The sequence below is a fragment of the Ylistrum balloti genome, unplaced genomic scaffold, assembly GCF_031769215.1.
Source record: "Ylistrum balloti isolate Yb309-2 unplaced genomic scaffold, AGI_CSIRO_Ybal_v1 Utg369984, whole genome shotgun sequence".
Taxonomy (NCBI): domain Eukaryota; kingdom Metazoa; phylum Mollusca; class Bivalvia; order Pectinida; family Pectinidae; genus Ylistrum; species Ylistrum balloti.
In genome coordinates, this window is record NW_026782070.1 from 381,735 (window position 1) to 400,402 (window position 18,668).

Genomic DNA, 18,668 nt, shown 5'->3' on the forward strand with positions numbered 1-18,668 from the left:
CTACAACACTGAAAATAGTATAGCAGTCAGCAATACTTTGGTCTGGTGTGGGGATGTCACTACAACACTGAAAATAGTATAGCAGGCACCAATACTATGGTCTGGTGTGGGGGGTCACTACAACACTGAAAATAGTATAGCAGGCACCAATATTATGGTCTGGTGTGGGGGTGTCACTACAACACTGAAAATAGTATAGCAGGCACCAATATTATGCCTTGGTGTGGGGGTGTCACTTCAACACTGAAAATAGTATAGCAGTCACCAATATCATGCCCTGGTGTGGGGGTGTCACTACAACACTGAAAATAGTATAGCAGTCACCAATACTATGGTCTGGTGTGGGGGTGTCACTACAACGCTGAAAATAGTATAGCAGTCAGCAGTATTATGGTCTGGTGTGGGGGTGTCACTACAACACTGAACATAGTATAGCAGTCACCAATACTATGGTCTGGTGTGGGGATACCACTACAACACTGAAAATAGTATAGCAGTCATTAATACTATGATCTGTATAGCAGTCACCAATACTATGGTCTGGTGTGGGGATACCACTACAACACTGAAAATAGTATAGCAGTCATTAATACTATGATCTGGTGTGGGGGTGTCACTACAACACTGAAAATAGTATAGCAGGCACCAATATTATGGTCTGGTGTGGGGGGTCACTACAACACTGAAAATAGTATAGCAGTCACCAATACTATGGTCTGGTGTGGGGATGTCACTACAACACTGAAAATAGTATAGCAGTCAGCAATATTATGGTCTGGTGTGGGGATGCCACTTTGCCATCTAATGGTATAGGGGAAGCCATTACTACTGGTATAGTGTGAAAGAAGGCAATGCTAATTCAAAGTGTACTACTTGTGTTTGATAAGGAATCATCATCATCTTGGGAAATCACATTGAAACTAGATATGTGTCTGTTCTGCCATTGAAAGTGATTTCTTTGACATTGTTACCTTGAGGATAAACCTTAGTAGAGTCACTCGTAAATCATAACAAGCTTTCTTGTGACGAAGACTCAGTTTCTAGTCTCCAATTGGTCTATCCATAAACCACATAGGAATTTAGAGTTTGATGGACCCTATGCAGACCCCAACTTAAACAGGATCATTGGGTAATTGGTTTTTATGTTCAGATCAGATGAAGTAAATAGCATAATTCATTATTGTTCATAGATGTTGTATGTTCTGTAATGTACTGATGCACTATAACTGTCTGATATACATAGATATCAGATGATTTGAATTATCAGTTGTCATGGAAACTGCTTTCCAATCTTTGACTTGTTCATGTGATATGATGTGATATGCTTTCAGTCCCAGTTTCGGTATAGAGATAAAGTATCCTGTGACTCCTATGCAATTCAGTCCCAGTTTACTAACAGGTCTACAGAAACTCCCGAGATTTACAGTAAAACTCACTTGTGTCGAACATGCATGAGTCAAATACATCGGATGAGTCGAACGTTTCGTTCGGTCCCGATTTTTTCTCCTCTTCATCTTAGTAAATTAAACACGGATGAATCGAACACTGTTGAATCGAATACTGTGGTTGTGTCAAATATATTTTGTGGTCCGTCCCTTCTAAATCATACAAAAAATTCCATGTTTGTGTTGAACATTCAGATGCCACGTTGTCTCAGGTAAATTTTCCTGGTCGGTAACGAGTGTGATTGGTCAGCCGTAACGGTGTCAACAGGCCTACGTGCACAATTTAATTTCACGGTATCGATCCACCTAATCCTTTTGTTAATACAGGTAAACAGGTAATTATCTCATTTAACCAAGAACTATGCGATCAAATAGCCATTGAAATAAAACATCTCATGTTTACTTTTTGCTCGTGAGTTGTTGTTTTATTTCCAAATACTATAAATATGAGTACAATATGTGTACATGTATATTTTTAAGTATTGTTTTCACGAAGTACCCAATGTAACGTGCGTCTTTTGTTCAATCTTGTATGCATTATCCACGTGTTTGTGACAATGATGATTACAGTAACTGTCATTAACCTACGATTTATTTGTATTTTGATAAAAAATAATTGTTATTATAAAATAGAGATGTTATCTTGTTCTTTTCATTAATACCTTGCTATCAGACACGATCGGCGAAAATAGGGTCAGTTTAAATATACGATGTCTCGATTACAGGCGATAGAAAAAAATACGGTTGAGTCGAACCATCGGATAAGTCGAATATTTTACTTGGTCCCATCGACTTCGACTCATCCGAGGTTTACTGTATACAATTCAAGTGTACCAAATCTTCTGAGTTATGAGCGGTGCCTTGACAGTTGGGTGTGCACTTATATACCGATGCAGTGTATATGTGGACAAAAAATAATTGACAGAATGAACAAAAATAAATGAATAGTATGATCTGGACATTGGTTACAGTAACTGTCATTAACCCATTATGTATTTTGATAAAAAATAATTGAGATGTTATCTTGTTCTTTTCATTAATAATGGCTATTTTGTCATGCATATAACATGCACTATTGACCTAAGTGACCTCACCCTGATAGTTTTGGTTGTTGTAACATGTTACACATCCAGAAAGAATAAAACTGAGGGATGAAATGTGGGCAGCTTCAGTAGATCTGAAGGATGCCTACTTCCATATCCCCATCCAGAAGTTGGCACGCAAGTTTTTCTGTTTCATGTGCAACGGCAGGGTCTTCCTATTCTGGGCCATACCCTTTGGGCTCATGACAGCTACTTTGGTTTTCACCAAGCTGCTGCAGGTGGTCGTGGGATTCCTTCACTCTCCAGAATAGAGGTCCACATCCATTTCGACGACTCCCTCATGCTTCACTTGGTGAAGGAATCGCTAATGAAGGACACTAGTCTGGTCCTGAAAGTCTTGCTCAGAGTCGGCTTCATTCCTTCCATAGAGAAATCAGAGGGTTTCCCATCTCAGGACTTTGTTTCCCTGGAGAAGTTCGAGAAGGTCAGGGCTCTGGCTCTGACCTTCATCACTTGGTCACATGTCCAGGTGCATTGGTTCCTCAGTTTTCTGGGGTATCTCAACTCCCTGGCAGATGTGGTCCCCCTTAAGACAGCTTTAAATCAGACCTCTCCAGATGTTCCTCTTGTCCAACTGGGTTCCGGCATCCAGGGAGTGGGAGGCCTGGATTCCTCTTTTCCAGTTGGTCAGAGAGTTTGCTCGTTGGTGGACCATTCAGGAGAATGTTCTCTGCAGGGTTCCTCTGACCAAGCCTGTTCCCCCTATGACCCTGTTCACGGATGCGCCCATGACAGGATGGGAAGCTTACCTCAACAGCCAATGCAGCTTGGAGAAGTTGTCTGGGAACAGCATTCAGAGCACCTTAATGTGCTTGAGATGAGAGCTGTTCTTCTGGCTCTGCAATCCTTTCAGAGGATCCTGCTGTCCAAAGTGATTTGTGTGGCTACTGACAACTCTACAGGGATGGCAGCTGTGTCCATTGAATTTCAAGGGAATTTGTCAGGTGTGGGACAGACCTCTTATAGACCTGTTTGCCACTTCCCTGAACAGTCAGCTGTCGACCTTCGTCTCCTCGGTCCCAGACCGTAAGGCTTGGGCTGTGGACGCCCTTTCTCTGGACTGGGACATATGCATTCCTTCCCTTCAACCTGGTGGGCAGGGTGCTACAGAAGTTCCGGGAGCATCACTGCTCCTTACTTCTGATAGCCCCTCTGTGGCCGAGGCAGCCTTGGTTTCCGGAGCTCTTGTCGTTTCTAGAGGATGAGCCTCTGGCTCTCCTCACCAGACTGAATTTCCTTCACCTGCTTCAGTCCAAGACACACTGTCGACCAGAGATCCTCCACCTTCACAAATGGAGGCTATCTCTGGAAGTCTCGCCAAAGCAGTCTTTTCTCAAAAGGTGTCAGATCGACCACGCGATCAATCAGGGCTTCCGCTTCTGCCGTCTACCAGTCATGTTGGAAGATCTTCTGTGATTGGTGTGTCGGCAGTGAGGTTGATCTGTTCAAAGCCTCTGGGCAGTTGATTGCTGATTTCCTACTCTTTCTGTTTAGGGACCGCAATCTGGCACTTGGCACTATAGCTGGCTATCGTACAGCTATTGCCAGCGTCCTTGCTTTTTATGGCAGGAAAGAGATAGGTTCGTACTCCTCTCTTTCTGCCCTAATCAGAGGCTTCGCTCTAGATAGACCCAGAGTTCGGCAGCTGGCCCCACAGTGAAATCCGGCCTTGGTGCTAGATTCCCTGACTAGGGCTCCTTATGAGCCTTTGGATCCTGCCTCATTAAACTTTCAAGACAGTCTTCCTTTTGGCTCTGGCCGTAACTCTCCAAACTGATCCTTCCTATTTAGCGAAGAATCAGGTCCTGGGGTTCTATTGATCCCATCAGGTCCCAGCTTTGACTAGCTCCAAGGAGCGAGATCGATTGTTTGTCCTTGTCAGGCTCTTAGGAGGATGGGGCTCTCGATCCTGTCTGTTTCTGCCCATCAAACAAGGACAACGAGATATCTCCTCCCAGTCAGTTTCCAGATGGGTTTGCTAGGTCATTAAGTATGCTTACGAGCATTCTGATGATCAGGCTCCGGTGAAGATGAAAGTGCAGGCTCATGAGGTAAAGGCCCTCGCTGCAACCTGGGCCCTCCTCAATGGGTCCTCCTTTCTGGAGGTCATGTCTGCAGCCTTCTAGCGGAGCAGGGATACTTTCACAGATTTTTATCTGCAGTCCCTTGCTTCCCACTCTGAAGGCCTGTATTCGTTGGGACCTCTGGTGGTGGCACAGTCAGTAGCACAGTTTCTGGCACTCTGTTCCCCCTCCGTACTACTTCTGCTGTACTGGATGGGCTGCCTGGCATCTAGGCACCACTATGGTAAGACAAATTTGAATACTAAAGTTATGGTAATTATTACTGAAATGAAATTGAGGTTTTTTCACGTAAAACAAATTTTCATGAGGTAATACTAACCATAACTTTATGGAGTCCTACCCTAGCCTCCCCTCTTTTTTTCTGCCTGGCTGCCCCTCAGTGGGGTTCCATAAAGTTATTTAGAGGAGATCACTTTATGTCTCTGCCATGATGGCTCTTGGGATTGGAGGGTGGGCGAGATGTTTTAACCTTTTGTTTTCGGGATACAAAGGTGTAGTTACCGTATTCGCATACCAAAGTTATGGTAAGTATTACCTCATTAAAATTGGTTTTACATGAAAAAACTCAAATCTTTTTCATGATTCCTACCAGGTCCAACTAATACTCTATTTATACTGCAGATGTACATAGCAAAATTGGATATGGTACTTGTCTTATTACAATGTATATATAAGGTAGGAATTCCACATAATTTAGTCTTGTTACAATGTGAACATGCAGGGTAGAAATTCCCCATGATTTAGTCTTGTTACAGTGTGAACATGCAGGGTAGAAATTCCACATGATTTAGTCTTGTTACAGTGTGAACATGGAGGGTAGAAATTCCCCATGATTTAGTCTTGTTACAGTGTGAACATGCAGGGTAGAAATTCCCCATGATTTAGTCTTGTTACAGTGTGAACATGCAGGGTAGAAATTCCCCATGATTTAGTCTTGTTACAGTGTGAACATGCAGGGTAGAAATTCCCCATGATTTAGTCTTGTTACAGTGTGAACATGCAGGGTAGAAATTCCCCATGATTTAGTCTTGTTACAGTGTGAACATGCAGGGTAGAAATTCCCCATGATTTAGTCTTGTTACAGTGTGAACATGCAGGGTAGAAATTCCCCATGATTTAGTCTTGTTACAGTGTGAACATGCAGGGTAGAAATTCCCCATGATTTATGATTTAGTCTTGTTACAGTGTGAACATGCAGGGTAGAAATTCCCCATGATTTAGTCTTGTTACAGTGTGAACATGCAGGGTAGAAATTCCCCATGATTTAGTCTTGTTACAGTGTGAACATGCAGGGTAGAAATTCCCCATGATTTAGTCTTGTTACAATGTGAACATGCAGGGTAGAAATTCCCCATGATTTAGTCTTGTTACAATGTGAACATGCAGGGTAGAAATTCCCCATGATTTAGTCTTGTTACAGTGTGAACATGCAGGGTAGAAATTCCCCATGATTTAGTCTTGTTACAGTGTGAACATGCAGGGTAGAAATTCCCCATGATTTAGTCTTGTTACAGTGTGAACATGCAGGGTAGAAATTCCCCATGATTTAGTCTTGTTACAGTGTGAACATGCAGGGTAGAAATTCCCCATGATTTAGTCTTGTTACAGTGTGAACATGCAGGGTAGAAATTCCCCATGATTTAGTCTTGTTACAGTGTGAACATGGAGGGTAAAAATTCCCCATGATTTAGTCTTGTTACAGTGTGAACATGCAGGGTAGAAATTCCCCATGATTTAGTCTTGTTACAGTGTGAACATGCAGGGTAGAAATTCCCCATGATTTAGTCTTGTTACAGTGTGAACATGCAGGGTAGAAATTCCCCATGATTTAGTCTTGTTACAGTGTGAACATGCAGGGTAGAAATTCCCCATGATTTAGTCTTGTTACAGTGTGAACATGCAGGGTAGAAATTCCCCATGATTTAGTCTTGTTACAGTGTGAACATGCAGGGTAGAAATTCCCCATGATTTAGTCTTGTTACAGTGTGAACATGCAGGGTAGAAATTCCCCATAATTGAAACTATAGAAGTGTTAGAAAATATTGATATTTGAAGCTGTGCAGTTAGTGGTTTATATTCCAGTCATAAAAAATCCCTTCAAAGATGTGTTATATTGGTAAGGCTTAATACTGATCAGTATTACCAGTTTGTGAGGAACCCTATTTTACTAGGATCTTGTCAGAATTTCCAGAGACTCATTTATGATCATTGTAATAGTTTACTCCTGAAAATTAACAGTAAAATCATTTTTGATCTTTAAAATTTGTCAAATTGACAGCTGTAGGGCACACATCAATACGCTGCCTGTTTCCAGGAATTATTGATAATTGAAATTTAGGGCTGTCTATATTTAGTCCTGTAAAACTAAATGGATGGAACTTGAAATAAATGGAAGGAATAAAACAGTGCTCTGTTGGGGTCCTAATAGGCCATTAATATCAGTGTCTCTATGTGTGGACCAAAGAATGTCCGAGAATTCCGGTAAAGAACATGTCATGTTGTGTAAATCTGTTGTGCCGTCTCTGATACCTTGTGACAGACACTTCATTCCATATCCCACCATCTCGATATGCTGGGGCGACAGGAGGGTGCTGACACATTGACAGAGTCAACACTACAGAAGCTGTAATAAAAAGACAGAAGACTAATTTGTAAATGAAATTTGATATCAACGTGCATTGACTAGCCAGTGGAGTGTAGAAGGGTAACTCATAATGGGGAAGTATTGATCAGATGGTGAGAAGGAATGGAGAATATAGAAAACTTGGTGTAGCACCAGTGTACTTAGTCTTTCTTCTGTCCAGGTCAATTGAACAGAGATTGATTATTGAAATGTATAGGACTCAGATTAACAAACCCTTAAATATGAAAAGTCATATTTTCAAATGACCATATTTTTCTTGGATTTTATAAAGATATCATTGTTGACCTATTGGAAATTGATCTATGGTCTCCCCTCTGTCACCTCTCATGTGATTGATCTGTCACCTCTCATGTGATTGATCTGTCGCCCCCTCATGTGATTGATCTGTCGCCCCCTCATGTGATTGATCTGTCGCCCCCTCATGTGATTGATCTGTTGCTCCCTCATGTGATTGATCTATCACCCCTCATGTGATTGATCTATCACCTCTCATGTGATTGATCTATCACCCCTCATGTGATTGATCTATCACCCCTCATGTGATTGATCTATCACCTCTCATGTGATTGATCTGTTGCCCCCTCATGTGATTGATCTGTTGCCCCCTCATGTGATTGATCTATCACCCCTCATGTGATTGATCTATCACCTCTCATGTGATTGATCTATCACCCCTCATGTGATTGATCTATCACCTCTCATGTGATTGATCTATCACCCCTCATGTGATTGATCTATCACCTCTCATGTGATTGATCTGTTGCCCCCTCATGTGATTGATCTATCACCCCTCATGTGATTGATCTGTCGCCCCCTCATGTGATTGATCTATCACCCCTCATGTGATTGATCTGTCGCCCCCTCATGTGATTGATCTGTCACCCCTCATGTGATTGATCTGTCGCCCCTCATGTGATTGATCTGTCGCCCCCTCATGTGATTGATCTGTCGCCCCCTCATGTGATTGATCTGTCACCCCTCATGTGATTGATCTGTCACCCCTCATGTGATTGATCTGTCGCCCCCTCATGTGATTGATCTGTCACCCCTCATGTGATTGATCTGTCGCCCCTCATGTGATTGATCTGTCGCCCCTCATGTGATTGATCTGTCGCCCCCTCATGTGATTGATCTGTCACCCCTCATGTGATTGATCTGTTGCCCCCTCATGTGATTGATTGGTCACCCCTCATGTGATTGATCTGTCGCCCCTCATGTGATTGATCTGTCGCCCCTCATGTGATTGATCTGTCGCCCCCTCATGTGATTGATCTGTCGCCCCCTCATGTGATTGATCTGTCACCCCTCATGTGATTGATCTGTCGCCCCTCATGTGATTGATCTGTTGCCCTCTCATGTGATTGATCTGTCACCCCTTATGTGATTGATCTGTCACCCCTCATGTGATTGATTGGTCACCCCTCATGTGATTGATCTGTCGCCCCTCATGTGATTGATCTGTCACCCCTCATGTGATTGATTGGTCACCCCTCATGTGATTGATCTGTCGCCCCTCATGTGATTGATCTGTCGCCCCTCATGTGATTGATCTGTCGCCCTTTATGTGATTGATCTATCGCCCCCTCATGTGATTGATCTGTCGCCCCCTCATGTGATTGATCTGTCGCCCCCTCATGTGGTTGATCTGTCACCCCTCATGTGATTGATCTGTCACCCCTCATGTGATTGATCTGTCGCCCCTCATGTGATTGATCTGTCGCCCCCTCATGTGATTGATCTGTCGCCCCCTCATGTGATTGATCTGTCGCCCCTCATGTGATTGATTGGTCACCCCTCATGTGATTGATCTGTGGCCCCCTCATGTGATTGATCTGTCACCCCTCATGTGATTGATTGGTCACCCCTCATGTGATTGATCCTGGATTGATATGGCCTAAATGACCTACTTAAATGTAAAGATAATATGAGAGTCAACATTTTTTGTTTTTTTAGTGGGAAAGGAAATGAAACAGTTTTAGATAGAATTCTGAAATAGTTTTAGATAGAATGCTGAAATAGTTTTAAAGAGAATGCTGAAATAGTTTTAGAGAGAATGCTGAAAGTTTTAGAGAGAATGCTGAAAGTTTTAGAGAGAATGCTGAAATAGTTTTAGAGAGAATGCTGAAAGTTTTAGAGAGAATGCTGAAATAGTTTTAGAGAGAATGCTGAAAGTTTTAGAGAGTTTTAGAGAGAATGCTGAAATAGTTTTAGAAAGAATGCTGAAATAGTTTTAGAAAGAATGCTGAAAGTTTTAGAGAGAATGCTGAAAGTTTTAGAGAGAATGCTGAAATAGTTTTAGAGAGAATGCTGAAATAGTTTTAGAGAGAATGCTGAAATAGTTTGAGGGAGAATGCTGAAAAAGTTTTAGAGATAATGCTGAAATGGTGTTAGATAGAATGCTGAAAAAGTTTTAGATAGAATGCTGAAATAGTTTTAGAGAGAATGCTGAAATAGTTTTAGAGAGAATGCTGAAATAGTTTTAGGGAGAATGCTGAAATAGTTTTAGGGAGAATGCTGAAATAGTTTTAGAGAGAATGCTGAAATAGTTTGAGGGAGAATGCTGAAAATGCTGAAATAGTTTTAGAGAGAATGCTGAAATAGTTTTAGATAGAATGCTGAAAGTTTTAGAGAGAATGCTGAAAGTTTTAGAGGGAATGCTGAAACAGTGTTAGAGAGAATGCTGAAACAGTTTTAGAGAGAATACTGAAACAGTTTTAGAAAGAATGCTGAAATAGTTTTAGAGAGAATGCTGAAAGTTTTAAAGAGAATGCTGAAAGTTTTAAAGAGAATGCTGAAATAGTTTGAGGGAGAATGCTGAAATAGTTTTAGAGAGAATGCTGAAATAGTTTTAGAGAGAATGCTGAAATAGTTTGAGGGAGAATGCTGAAAGTTTTAAAGAGAATGCTGAAATAGTTTTAGAGAGAATGCGGAAAGTTTTATAGAGAATGCTGAAATAGTTTTATAGAGAATGCTGAAATAGTTTTAGAGAGAATGCTGAAATAGTTTTAGAGAGAATGCTGAAACAGTTTTAGAGAGAATACTGAAACAGTTTTAGAAAGAATGCTGAAATAGTTTTAGAGAGAATGCTGAAATAGTTTTATAGAATGCTGAAATAGTTTTAGAGAGAATGCTGAAATAGTTTTAGAGAGAATGCTGAAATAGTTTTAGATAGAATGCTGAAAGTTTTAGAGAGAATGCTAGAGAGAATGCTGAAATAGTTTTAGAGAGAATGCTGAAATAGTTTTAGAGAGAATGCTGAAATAGTTTTAGAGAGAATGCTGAAATAGTTTTAGAGAGAATGCTGAAAGTTTTAAAGAGAATGCTGAAAGTTTTAAAGAGAATGCTGAAATAGTTTGAGGGAGAATGCTGAAATAGTTTTAGAGAGAATGCTGAAATAGTTTTAGAGAGAATGCTGAAAGTTTTAAAGAGAATGCTGAAATAGTTTTAGATAGAATGCTGAAATAGTTTTAGAGAGAATGCTGAAAGTTTTAGAGAGAATGCTGAAAGTTTTAGAGAGAATGCTGAAATAGTTTTAGATAGAATGCTGAAATAGTTTTAGAGAGAATGCTGAAATAGTTTTAGAGAGAATGCTGAAAGTTTTAGAGAGAATGCTGAAAGTTTTAGAGAGAATGCTGAAAGTTTTAGAGAGAATGCTGAAATTTAGAGAGAATGCTGAAAGTTTTAGAGAGAATGCTGAAAGTTTTATAGAGAATGCTGAAATAGTTTTAGAGAGAATGCTGAAATAGTTTTAGAGAGAATGCTGAAAGTTTTAGAGAGAATGCTGAAAGTTTTAGAGAGAATGCTGAAATAGTTTTAAAGAGAATGCTGAAATAGTTTTAGAGAGAATGCTGAAATAGTTTTAGAGAGAATGCTGAAAGTTTTAAAGAGAATGCTGAAATAGTTTTAGAGAAAATGCTGAATGTTTTAAAGAGAATGCTGAAATAGTTTTAGATAGAATGCTGAAAGTTTTAAAGAGAATGCTGAAATAGTTTTAGAGAAAATGCTGAAAGTTTTAAAGAGAATGCTGAAATAGTTTTAGATAGAATGCTGAAAGTTTTAGAGAGAATGCTGAAATAGTTTTAGAGAGAATGCTGAAATAGTTTTAGAGAGAATGCTGAAAGTTTTAAAGAGAATGCTGAAAGTTTTAAAGAGAATGCTGAAATAGTTTGAGGGAGAATGCTGAAAAAGTTTTAGAGGGAATGCTGAAATGGTGTTAGATAGAATGCTGAAATAGTTTTAGATAGAATGCTGAAAGTTTTAGAGAGAATGCTGAGATAGTTTTAGAGAGAATGCTGAAATAGTTTTAGAGAGAATGCTGAAATAGTTTTAGAGAGAATGCTGAAATAGTTTTAGATAGAATGCTGAAATAGTTTTAGAGAGAATGCTGAAAGTTTTAGAGAGAATGCTGAAAGTTTTAGAGAGAATGCTGAAAGTTTTATAGAGAATGCTGAAATAGTTTTAGAGAGAATGCTGAAATGGTTTTATAGAGAATGCTGAAATGGTTTTAGAGAGAATGCTGAAATAGTTTTAGAGAGAATGCTGAAATGGTTTTATAGAGAATGCTGAAATAGTTTTAGAGAGAATGCTGAAATAGTTTTAGAGAGAATGCTGAAATAGTTTTAGAGAGAATGCTGAAATAGTTTTAGAGAGAATGCTGAAATAGTTTTAGAGAGAATGCTGAAAGTTTTATAGAGAATGCTGAAATAGTTTTAGAGAGAATGAGAGAATGCTGAAATAGTTTTAGAGAGAATGCTGAAATAGTTTTAGAGAGAATGCTGAAATAGTTTTAGAGAGAATGCTGAAATAGTTTTAGAGAGAATGCTGAAATAGTTTTAGAGAGAATGCTGAAAGTTTTAAAGAGAATGCTGAAATAGTTTTAGAGAGAATGCTGAAAGTTTTAAAGAGAATGCTGAAATGGTTTTATAGAGAATGCTGAAATGTTTTTAGAGAGAATGCTGAAATAGTTTTAGAGAGAATGCTGAAAGTTTTAAAGAGAATGCTGAAATGGTTTTATAGAGAATGCTTGAGGGAGAATGCTGAAATAGTTTTAGAGAGAATGCTGAAATAGTTTTAGAGAGAATGCTGAAAGTTAGTTTTAGAGAGAATGCTGAAATAGTTTTAGATAGAATGCTAAAACAGTTTTAGGGAGAATTAAAGCCTGATTGTAGAATGTTAAAGAGTTGCGAAAGACAACCCATTTTTCCCAGTCATCTTTTAACACTTAAATTTACACTGTTTTAGTCTGTCATTATGCTTGTCAATACATCGATACATAAACATCCATTTCTCTGCCATGGACAGTTTTGTCATGGCTGCTATTGGTAGAAGGACAACTCATTCAAAAACAGATGTTCCAAATCTCATTTCTGTTCCACTCTCATTAAATTTTGGAATGTTTGTAAATTTACAAAAAGATTGAACATTAATAAGGGATGATGGTGTTTGTAATTGGTGAACACGTGTCTGAATGGCTTGTAGTATGGTCAGAATGAGGCTGCTGGGTCATAAATCAAGGTCTTCAGGGAACCAAACTCCAGATTTGATTTTAAAAATTGTAGTGAAGTGTTTTCCTTTGTGTGGCTATAATTTTTGGCAGAGCTTCGTAATCGTAAACAGTGTACAGTGGTATAGATAGTGTTGATTTCCAGACCCAAAGAATCTCCGTAGCGACACACAATTACAACGATTTTTCTGAAGCTGATTACTGAGAATTTCTCTCAGGCAGATTTACATGTTTTCTCTCATTATGGAACAAGGCTAAAATCAATTCGCAATTTCAAAGGAAGGAAACAACCTGAGGATAGTAAAATAGAAATTGTGTAAAAAGATAAAAAGTAAAGGTGATAATTCAATACAAGTAGCAGTGAAGTAAATGTATTTTGAAGGTAAATTCTCTGTACATTCTTGGAAATGCTTCACAATAGGTAAAACAAATGAGAAAAAGATATTTACCTTAACAGGTATGTTTTGGTGTGCTCTGTAAGCCTGTATACCAGAACGAAAAGGTCGTTTCGGATAAAGAAAAGGTTGTTTAGGATAAAGAAAAGGTCGTTTAGGATAAAGAAAAGGTCGTTTCGGATAAAGAAAAGGTTGTTTAGGATATAAAGAAAAGGCTGTTTAGGATATAAAGAAAAGGTCGTTTAGGATAAGCAATTATATCATATATAGATAATGGTAAAGAATGACAAATTGTTCCAAACTTCCTTAAAATGTACATAAAACAGGTATAAAATGTACATAAAACAGGTATAAAATTTACAGTAATTGGTTAAAAGTGATGCAAAAAACACAAATGTGAAGAATACTATGTAAACATTAGGCATAAAAATGTGAAGAATACTATGTAAACATGAGGCATAAAAATGTGAAGAATACTATGTAAACATGAGGCATAAAAATGTGAAGAATACTATGTAAACATGAGGCATAAAAATGTGAAGAATACTATGTAAACATGAGGCATAAAAATGTGAAGAATACTATGTAAAGATGAGGCATAAAAATGTGAAGAATACTATGTAAACATGAGGCATAAAAATGTGAAGAATACTATGTAAACATGAGGCATAAAAATGTGAAGAATACTATGTAAACATGAGGCATAAAAATGTGAAGAATACTATGTAAACATGAGGCATAAAAATGTGAAGAATACTATGTAAACATGAGGCATAAAAATGTGAAGAATACTATGTAAACATGAGGCATAAAAATGTGAAGAATACTATGTAAAGATGAGGCATGAAAATGTGAAGAATACTATGTAAACATGAGGCATAAAAATGTGAAGAATACTATGTAAACATGAGGCATAAAAATGTGAAGAATACTATGTAAACATGAGGCATAAAAATGTGAAGAATACTATGTAAACATGAGGCATAAAAATGTGAAGAATACTGTGTAAACATGAGGCATAAAAATGTGAAGAATACTGTGTAAACATGAGGCATAAAAATGTGAAGAATACTATGTAAACATGAGGCATAAAAATGTGAAGAATACTATGTAAACATGAGGCATAAAAATGTGAAGAATACTATGTAAACATGAGGCATAAAAATGTGAAGAATACTATGTAAACATGAGGCATAAAAATGTGAAGAATACTATGTAAACATGAGGCATAAAAATGTGAAGAATACTATGTAAACATGAGGCATAAAAATGTGAAGAATAAAAATGAGGCATAAAAATGTGAAGAATACTATGTAAACATGAGGCATAAAAATGTGACTATGTTAAATACTAAAAATGAATACTATTAAACATGAGGCATAAAAATGTGAAGAATACTATGTAAACATGAGGCATAAAAATGTGAAGAATACTATGTAAACATGAGGCATAAAAATGTGAAGAATACTATGTAAACATGAGGCATAAAAATGTGAAGAATACTATGTAAACATGAGGCATAAAAATGTGAAGAATACTATGTAAACATGAGGCATAAAAATGTGAAGAATACTATGTAAACATGAGGCATAAAAATGTGAAGAATACTATGTAAACATGAGGCATAAAAATGTGAAGAATACTATGTAAACATGAGGCATAAAAATGTGAAGAATACTATGTAAAGATGAGGCATAAAAATGTGAAGAATACTATGTAAAGATGAGGCATAAAAATGTGAAGAATACTATGTAAAGATGAGGCATAAAAATGTGAAGAATACTATGTAAAGATGAGGCATAAAAATGTGAAGAATACTATGTAAAGATGAGGCATAAAAATGTGAAGAATACTATGTAAACATGAGGCATAAAAATGTGAAGAATACTATGTAAACATGAGGCATAAAAATGTGAAGAATACTATGTAAACATGAGGCATAAATATGAAATATTTCAAGCTTTTTTTTTAATCAAATTACCTCTTAACATAGAGATCTAATAGGAAAATCAAAATACTGAATTGTCTGTGTTAAATCTAAGTTAGCACGTTTTACACCGGTAGGCTCAAGTCAAACAAATGTTGCTACATTTTCAGATTGGACATAAAAAATCCATGTCGTAATATACTCACAGATAGGCTTTATCAAATGTGTTTGGTCAGTTGATAGTTGAACCTTTCTGTACAATTGAGATATAGATACACTGATATCAAATGGAATGTATGACATCCTAGCAGCCAGCTGAGTTATAGAGAGATGTAACAATCAAATATGAAGGTGGCAGTTTTTAGTTTTCAGACATGTGGTATAGTTCAAGGTCTGGTTGAACTTTACACTTTACAGTGATAATGCACTCACCTTTCACCTAGCCATCCGGGGTTCGATTCCCAAAAAGATGTGAAAAAGTATAGGGTCACCTGCCTGACCACGTGGATTTTCTCCGGTTATTCTGGTTTCCTCCCACAATGAGATCCCTCGCACGCTTACATCAAGGCCAACGAGAGTGATTTAAGTTGGGATAACTTGTTTCACAATTGTTGTAAAATGAATCAAGTATAATTTTTTACAGTCCAACGCTCAATTCTATAGTCTAAGATCACACTGAACTCTCCATATTACTGTTCAAGATCACACTGAACTCTCCATATTACTGTTCAAGATCACACTGAACTCTCCATATTACTGTTCAAAGTCACACTGAACTCTCCATATTACTGTTCAAGATCACACTGAACTCTCCATATTACTGTTCAAAGTCACACTGAACTCTCCATATTACTGTTCAAGGTCACACTGAACTCTCCATTTTGAAGTCCAAGGTCTTGCTGAAATTTCTACCTTATTTAAAAACTTTAACTGACAAGTTTGTTATTTTTATTATGGCTCAGTAGTATTGTTTGGTTGATAACATTTATAGTAAATGTTTGTCATTCAAACAATGACAGCTTTTCAACAACAGTTATCCATTTTTTGCACCATAAAGATGACTCTTCATACAGACAGTGGTTTGTATTCTTACACTGCAGTGTTACATAAAGCTTCTCAAAGTACAGGTAGGCAAGTGATGAATCATGATGTTATGAATTAATGTCACAGGTCACCATGGTACTGTGGGTTTTAATGATGTCAGGTCACCATGGAAATATGGGTCACGATGATGTCACATGTCACCATGGATCTGTGGGTCATGATGATGTCACATGTCACCATGGATCTGTGGGTCACGATGATGTCACATGTCACCACAGATTTGTGGGTCACGATGATGTCACATGTCACCATGGATCTATGGGTCACGATGATGTCATATGTAACCATGGATGTGTGTGTTACGATGATGTCACAGGTCACCATGGATCTGTGGGTTACGATGATGTCATATGTAACCATGGATGTGTGTGTTACGATGATGTCACAGGTCACCATTGATCTGTGGGTTACGATGATGTCACAGGTCACATTCTATTGACTGAAACTTTGATGTATCTACTTGTTCCTTTATAGTGCAATTTTACTAAAGCTGTTAGATTTTATACTAATACTTTAGAAAACAGGGAGGATGAAAGCACAACTGGTAATAGAACTGCTGACTGACACACAGAGAAGACAATTATATCTTCATATGTACAAGTACAGGATTATTGAGTGACAGGTACACCATCTTTTAACATTAGGCTTAATTAAAACAGTTTGAGAAATGTAAGTAAAATAAATGTAACATGTCATTTTACTTTTTAAATGTATTAAGACATGTTGTTGAATTGTTAATCCTCTTACGACAGATTTCCTTTGAATGTGCACTTTAGGTATGTGTAGAACTAACCAAAATCCATAGAAGTGTTCTAGTTATACCAAAATACTGGGCATGTTTATGTTGATTCTCTCTCAAACTCACATGTTTCTCTAGGGTTTTGCTTGGCATATTGCATTCTGGTAGATGAAAGAGGTTCACCTCAGGTTGTGAAACATGACCAATGATACCCAGCTACTTACACAGGCTTCTACTTTGATTGTTCAGCCTGTCTAGGGACTCTATTGTCACGTATATAGAGCAATAGTTATGTTTCCTTGTAAACAGAAGCCAGCAGTTTGAGGAAAAACTTGAAATAAGAGATTGATATCTGTCATGTCAGTGACTTTTCTTCTGATTAGCCTTCCTTATTTTTTTCATAGGGACTGTCATTTGTGAAACTATAGAGTGAGAAAATGAAAGAAATAAGATTTCACATAATCTATCATGTTAGTAATGTTTCAGGTATGTCTTTCTGTTAGATTGATAACACAGATGACTGAAAACTCTCAGACAGGAGATATCAGACTCACAGACAGGAGATATCAGACTCACAGACAGGAGATATCAGACTCACAGACAGGTGATATCACACTCACAGACAGGAGATATCAGACTCACAGACAGGTGATATCACACTCACAGACAGGAGATATCAGACTCACAGACAGGAGATATCACACTCACAGACAGGTGATATCACACTCACAGACAGGTGATATCAGACTCACAGACAGGTGATATCACACTCACAGACAGGTGATATCACACTCACAGACAGGTGATATCACATTCACAGACAGGAGATATCACACTCACAGACAGGTGATATCACACTCACAGACAGGTGATATCAGACTCACAGACAGGTGATATCAGACTCACAGACAGGTGATATCAGACTCACAGACAGGTGATATCACACAGGTGATATCACACTCACAGACAGGTGATATCACACTCACAGACAGGAGATATCAGACTCACAGACAGGTGATATCACACTCACAGACAGGAGATATCAGACTCACAGAGAGGTGATATCAGACTCACAGACAGGTGATATCAGACTCACAGACAGGTGATATCACACTCACAGACAGGAGATATCAGACTCACAGAGAGGTGATATCAGACTCACAGACAGGTGATATCAGACTCACAGACAGGAGATATCAGACTCACAGACAGGTGATATCAGACTCACAGACAGGTGATATCAGACTCACAGACAGGAGATATCAGACTCACAGACAGGTGATATCAGACTCACAGACAGGTGATATCAGACTCACAGACAGGTGATATCAGACTCACAGACAGGTGATATCAGACTCACACAGGTGATATCAGACTCACAGACAGGTGATATCAGACTCACAGACAGGTGATATCAGACTCACAGACAGACTCACAGACAGGAGATATCAGACTCACAGACAGGTGATATCAGACTCACAGACAGGAGATATCAGACTCACAGACAGGAGATATCAGACTCACAGACAGGTGATATCAGACTCACAGACAGGTGATATCAGACTCACAGACAGGTGATATCACACTCACAGACAGGAGATATCACACTCACAGACAGGTGATATCAGACTCACAGACAGGTGATCACAGACAGGTGATATCAGACTCACAGACAGGAGATATCAGACTCACAGACAGGTGATATCACACTCACAGACAGGTGA